Raw genomic sequence first — 6798 nt, 5'->3', positions numbered from 1 at the left:
AGGTCACCGACTTGCCGAACCCGGCATATGAGATCGACAGGGCCCGAGACTCTCAGGTTTTGAGCTTTCTTTTCAATTCCATCTCACCCCTGTGATGGTCCAGATTGCAACATGCATCACAGCGTTAGCAGCATGGACTGCAATCACGGAGATTTCATCTCCCAGACGCAGGCGGCCATTGTCAATACGATGATCGCCCTCTCCACCACCAAGAAGGGGAACTCCACCATTGCCGAGTACCTTGGCCGCATGAAGGCCATCGGCGATGAGATGGCTGCCATCGGCAAGCCGCTCACGGATGACGATATGGTGTTGTATATCCTTGCTGGCTTGGATTTCGACTACATGTCTTTTGTCTCCTCTATCTGCGCCAGGACCGTCCCCATCAAGCCCAACGAGCTCTACGCCCAACTCATCAGCTTCGAGAGCCGCCTCGCCATGTTCAAGGGTGGCAACTCGTCGTCACACTCTTCCGCCAATGCAACTTCCAGTGGTGGTCGCGGCGGTTTCTCTCGCGGCGGAGGCCGCGGCAGGAACGGAGGCGGCCGTGGCCACGGTGGTGGCCGTGGCAATGAAGGAAACGGCGACCGCGGAAACGGCCACGGTGGACGTGGCCAAGGAAGTGGGGGACGAGACTAGCTCCCTGAGATGTTCTGTCAGATCTGCAAAAAGCCCAACCACACTGCCATCGAGTGCTACAGGCGCTTCGGCATCGCATTCACCAAGGAGAAGAGTGCGAGCACCATGTCTAACTCCTCCTACAGCGTCGACACCAACTGGTACATCAACACAGGCGCCACCGATCACATCACCAGAGAGCTGGACAAGCTCTCCATGAGGGAGAGGTACAACGGACATGATCAAGTGAACATGACCAATGCAGCAGGTATGAGAATTACTCATATTGGTCAAGCATATGTTCGTACTCCCACTTGTAATATTCATCTAAAAGATGTCCTTTACTCACCTAAAGCCACAAAAAATCTTGTTTCTTCTCATCGTCTATCACAAGATAATCATGTGTTCCTTGAAACTCACCCTCGTTTCTTCTTCATTAAGCACAAGGCAACAAGGATCACCCTCCTCCATGACAGGTGTAGAGCCGGCCTCTACCCCCTATCATCGGCTTCTTTAGGCCCGGGCAGGCATGCTTTTGGTGCCACCAAGATTTCTCCGTCAAGGTGGCACGATCGATTAGGTCATCCGTCTTTGAAAATTGTTCAGCATGTTCTTAGCAAGAGCAAGATTCCTTTTTCAGTTCAAGAGTTGAATAAAGAGGGGGTGTGTGATGCATGCCAACAAGGCAAAAGTCACCAACTTCCCTATCCACATTCTAGTAGTTCTTCGAATGCTCCTTTAGAGCTTATCTATTCTGATGTATGGGGGCCTGCCCGTGATCCAATCAATAAAGAGAATTGTTATGTGAGCTTTATTGATGATTTCAGTAAATTTACTTGGATATTTATTCTTAAACATAGGTCAGAAGTCCTTAAAGTGTTTCATGAATTACAAGCACTTGTAGAAAGACTTTCATCACAAAATCATCACCATGCAAACCGACTGGGGTGATGAGTATGAAAGGTTAAATTCCTTTTTCCGCCAAATTGTCATCACACACCATGTTTCCTGCCTGCATGCCCATCAGCAGAACGGCTCCGCCGAAAGAAAGCACTGTCACATTGTTGAGGTTGGCCTTTCCTTGTTAGCTCATGCGTCTATGCCCCTCAAATTTTGGGATGAGGCATTCATAGCTGCCACGTATTTGATAAATCGTACGCCAAGTAAGGTGATCAATCTTGAGACTCCACTAGAAAAATTATTTCATGAGACACCTAACTATCATGCCCTTCGTACCTTTGGGTGCGCATGTTGGCCCAACCTCCATCCTTTCAATGCTCGCAAGCTCGAATTCTGCTCCAAACAATGTGTATTCCTTGGCTACAGCAATCTTCATAAAGGTTTCAAGTGTCTAGACATAACTGTTGGACGTGTTTATATTTCTCGTGACGTCGTGTTCGATGAAACGGTGTTTCCCTTTGCCAAATTAAACCCCAATGCTAGTGCACTCATCAGATCTGAAGTTCTTCTTCTCTCTGAAAATTCCTCCTCCTTACCTCTTGATCATGGGGACGAACATATAGCTAATGATCACTTGGGTAATTCTCATGAAAATTCTGCTATAAATTTTGGAGGAAATCTGGTTGTGCACTGTGATTTTATGCAGCAGCAAAGGACAAGTGCGGAGCACAAAGCTGATCCAGGTGCTGCACCAGAAGCTGATGGCGGCGATCTCAATGGAGATTCGCCCTCGCCTTCTGCACCAGGCGATGGCAGCGCACCCGCCTCGGGGTCAGGCGGGCCAGCAACGGACGACCACGCATCCCTCGCGGCCCTGCGAGCGAGGCAACGACAACCCATGGCGGGGCCATCGGAGCAGGTGGGCCAGCTGCACTCGCGCGCCAGGCCAGGTGCCAACCCGCGTCTGGCGGTTCCCCGGCTGGGCCTCGACAAGTGGCCCAACGAGCAACTGGCCCCGGCTCCGAGGAGATCAACCTGGGATCGGGCACCGCTGGGTCATCTGTCGCGTCGGATTCCTCTGGATCTTCTGCGCAGTGGCCCTCTACTGCAGTTAATGTGCCAATAAGAACTGGATCACAACATGGGGTCTTGAAGCCAAAGGTTCGTACAGATGGCACGGTCAGGTACGATAAAATGCATTTTGGCGGCCTAGTTGTTACACGTGAGTCAGGAAATTTGACTGAGGCTTTTGAAGATAGAAATTAAAAAATGCTATGGATCAAGAATATAATGCTCTCATTAGAAACAAAACATGGCACTTAGTTCCTCCAGTAAGAGGCAAAAATATAATTGATTGTAAATGGGTTTACAGAGTCAAAAGAAAGGCTAGTGGAGAAATAGACAGATATACAAGGATAGATTAGTAGCAAAGGGTTTTAAACAATGATACGACATTGACTATGAGGACACATTTAGTCCGGTTGTTAAAGCAGCTACTATCAGACTTGTTCTCTTTGTTGGAGTATCAAATGGTTGGAGTCTTCGTCAATTGGATATGCAGAATGCGTTCCTTCATGGCGTTCTAGAGGAGGAAGTCTACATGAAACAACCACCTGGGTACTCCCTCCGTTCAGAATTACTTGTCATCAAAATGAATGTATGTAGAACTAAAATACATCTAGATACATCCATTTCAATGACAAGTATTTCCGAACGGAGGGAGTATGAGGTAAAAGACAAGTGTCATTACGTGTGCAAACTTGAGAAGGCATTATATGGTCTAAAACAAGCACCTAGAGCATGGTATTCTAGGTTAAGTGATAAACTTCAAAGACTTGGTTTTCGACCTTCAAAGGCTGACACATCACTTTTCTTCTATAAGAAGGGAAAAATAATCATCTTTATGTTGGTATATGTTGATGCTATTATTGTGGCTAGCTCATCACAAGAAGCAGTCAATGCACTGTTAGAAGATCTTGCTACCTCTTGAGCATGCTTTGGTTTTCCCTCGAAGAGGAAAGGGTGATGCAGCAAAGTAGCGTAAGTATTTCCCTCAGTTGAGAACCAAGGTATCAATCCAGTAGGAGGCTACACTCAAATCCCTCGTACCTGCACAAACAAATAAGAACCTTGCAACCAATGCGATAAGAACCTTGCAACCAACGCGATAAAGGGGTTGTCAATCCCTTCATGGCCACTTACAAAAGTGAGATATGATAGAGATAATAAGATAAATATTTTTGGTATTTTTATGATATAGATTGGAAAGTAAAGATTGCAAAATAAAATAGAACGGAAACTTATATTATGGAAAATAGACCCGGGGGCCATAGGTTTCACTAGTGGCTTCTCTCAAGATAGCATAAGTATTACGGTAGGTGAACAAATTACTGTCGAGCAATTGATAGAAAAGTGCATAGTTATGAGAATATCTAGGCATGATCATGTATGTAGACATCACGTCCGCGACAAGTAGATCGAAATGATTCTGCATCTACTACTATTACTCCACACATCGACTGCTATCCAACATGCATCTAGAGTATTAAGTTCATAAGAACAGAGTAATGCATTAGGCAAGATGACATGATGTAGAGGGATAAACTCAAGCAATATGATATAAACCCCATCTTTTTATCCTCGATGGCAACAATACAATACGTGCCTTGATGCCCCTGCTGTCACTGGGAAAGGACACCGCAAGATTGAACCCAAAGCTAAGCACTTCTCCCATTGCAAGAAAGATCAATCTAGTAGGCCAAACCAAACTGATAATTCGAAGAGACTTGCAAAGTTAACAAATCATACGTAAAAGAATTCAGAGGAGATTCAAATATTGTTCATAGATAATCTTGATCATAAACCCACAATTCATCGAATCTCGACAAACACACCGCAAAAAGTATTACATCGAATAGATCTCCAAGAGATCGAGGAAAACTTTGTATTGAGATCCAAAGAGAGAGAAGAACCATCTAGCTAGTAACTATGGACCCAAAGGTCTGAGGTAAATGCTACGTCTTGAGCTTGCGTTGGTTTTCCTTGAAGAGGAAAGGGTGATGCAGCAAAGCAGCGTAAGTATTTCCCTCAGTTTTTGAGAACCAAGGTATCAATCCAGTAGGAGGCTCCTCAAAAGTCCCACGCACCTACACAAACAAACAAGAACCTTGGAACCAACGCAATAAAGGAGTTGTCAATCCCTTCACGGCCACTTGCAAAAGTGAGATCTGATAGAGATGGTATGATAAGATAAATATATTTTTGGTATTTTTATGATATAGATTGAAAAGTAAAGATTGCAAAATAAAGATAGATGGGAAACTTATATGATAAAAGATAGATCCGGGGGCCATAGATTTCACTAGTGGCTTCTCTCAAGATAGCATAAGTATTACGGTGGGTGAACAAATTACTGTCGAGCAATTGATAGAAAAGTGCATAGTTATGAGATTATCTAGGCATGATCATGTATATAGGCATCACGTCCATGACAAGTAGATCGACTCCTGCCTGCATCTACTACTATTACTCCACACATCGACCGCTATCCAGCATGCATCTAGAGTATTAAGTTCATAAGAACAGAGTAATGCATTAAGAAAGATGACATGATGTAGAGGGATAAACTCATGCAATATGATATAAACCCCATCTTTTTATCCTCGATGGCAACAATACAATACGTGCCTTGCTGCCCCTGCTGTCACTGGGAAAGGACACCGCAAGATTGAACCCAAAGCTAAGCACTTCTCCCATTGCAAGAAAGATCAATCTAGTAGGCCAAACCAAATTGATAATTCGAAGAGACTTGCAAAGATAACTTAATCACACATCAAACAATTCAGATGAGATTCAAACATTTCTCATAGATAAACTTGATCATAAACCCACAACTCATCGGATCTCGACAAACACACCGCAAAAAGAGTTACATCGAATAGATCTCCAAGAAGATCGAGGAGAACTTGGTATTGAGATTCAAAGAGAGAGAAGAAGCCATCTAGCTAATAACTATGGACCCAAAGGTCTGTGGTAAACTACTCACAACTCATCGAAGAGGCCTTGGAGATGATGTAGAGGTCCTCCGTGGTCGATTCCCCCTCCGGCGGAGCGCCGGTGAAGGCTCCAAGATAGGATCTCGCGGATACAGAAGGTTGCGGTGGTGGAATTAGGTTTTCGTGGTCTGTTCTGATGTTCTCGGGGTATGTGGGTATATATAGGAGGAAGAAGTAGGTCGGTGGACGCCCGATGGGCCCATGAGGGTGGGGGCGCGCCCACCTATAGGGGGCGCACCGGGCACCCTCATGGCCGCGTCGGTTGTTGCTTGACGTCCACTCCAACTCTCCAGGTTTGCATTTGTTCAAAAAAGATCGCTCCCGAAGGTTTCATCGCATTTGGACTCCGTTTGATATTCCTTTTCTTTGAAACACTGAAATAGGCAAAAAAACAGCAATTCAGGCTGGGCCTCCGGTTAGTAGGTTAGTCCCAAAAATGATATGAAAGTGTAAAGTAAAGCCCATAAACATCCAAAACGGGTAATATAATAGCATGGAACAATAAAAAATTATAGATACGTTGGAGACGTATCAGCAAAATACTCACACTTCATCAAAGAGGCTATGGTGTTGATGTAGAAGCCCTCCATGATCGATTCCCCCTCTGGCGGAGCACCGAAAAAGGCCCCAAGATGGGATCTCACGGGTAAGGAAGTTTGCGGCGGCGAAAGAAGTCGGTCAGGGGAGCCACGAGGGGCCCACGAGGGTGGGGCACACCTACCGCCCTAGGCGCGCCTCCCTGCCTCGTGGCCGCCTCGTTGCTTCCTTGACGTCCACACCAAGTCTCCTGGATTGCGTTTGTTCCAAAAACAATTCTCCCAAAGGTTTCATTCTGTTTGGACTCCGTTTGATAACCCTTTTCTGCGAAACACTGAAATAGGCAAAAAACAACAATTTGCACTGGGCCTCCGGTTAATAGGTTAGTCCCAAAAATAATATAAAAGTGTATAGTAAAGCCCATTAAACATCCAAAATAGATAATATAATAGCATGGAACAATAAAAAATTATAGATACGTTGGAGACGTATCAAGCATCCCCAAGCTTAATTCCTGCCCATCCTCGAGTAGGTAAATGGTAAAAACAGAACTTTTGATGTGGAATGATACCTAGCATAATTCTCAATGTAATTTTCTTTATTGTGGCATGAATGTTCAGATCCAAAAGATTCAAGATAAAAGTTTAATATTGACATAAAAATAGTAATACTTCAAGCATGCTAACTA

General features: G+C 44.8%; 1 pseudogene; it reads left to right on the top strand.

The window, feature by feature from the left end:
* Window positions 1-288: 288 nt before the first annotated feature.
* On the top strand, window positions 289-427 carry LOC123118163 (uncharacterized; annotated as a pseudogene).
* Window positions 428-6798: the final 6371 nt, after the last annotated feature.

The sequence above is a fragment of the Triticum aestivum genome, chromosome 5B (assembly GCF_018294505.1).
Source record: "Triticum aestivum cultivar Chinese Spring chromosome 5B, IWGSC CS RefSeq v2.1, whole genome shotgun sequence".
In the NCBI taxonomy this organism is placed as follows: Eukaryota; Viridiplantae; Streptophyta; class Magnoliopsida; order Poales; family Poaceae; genus Triticum; species Triticum aestivum.
This window is presented reverse-complemented; position numbering and strand designations above follow the sequence as displayed.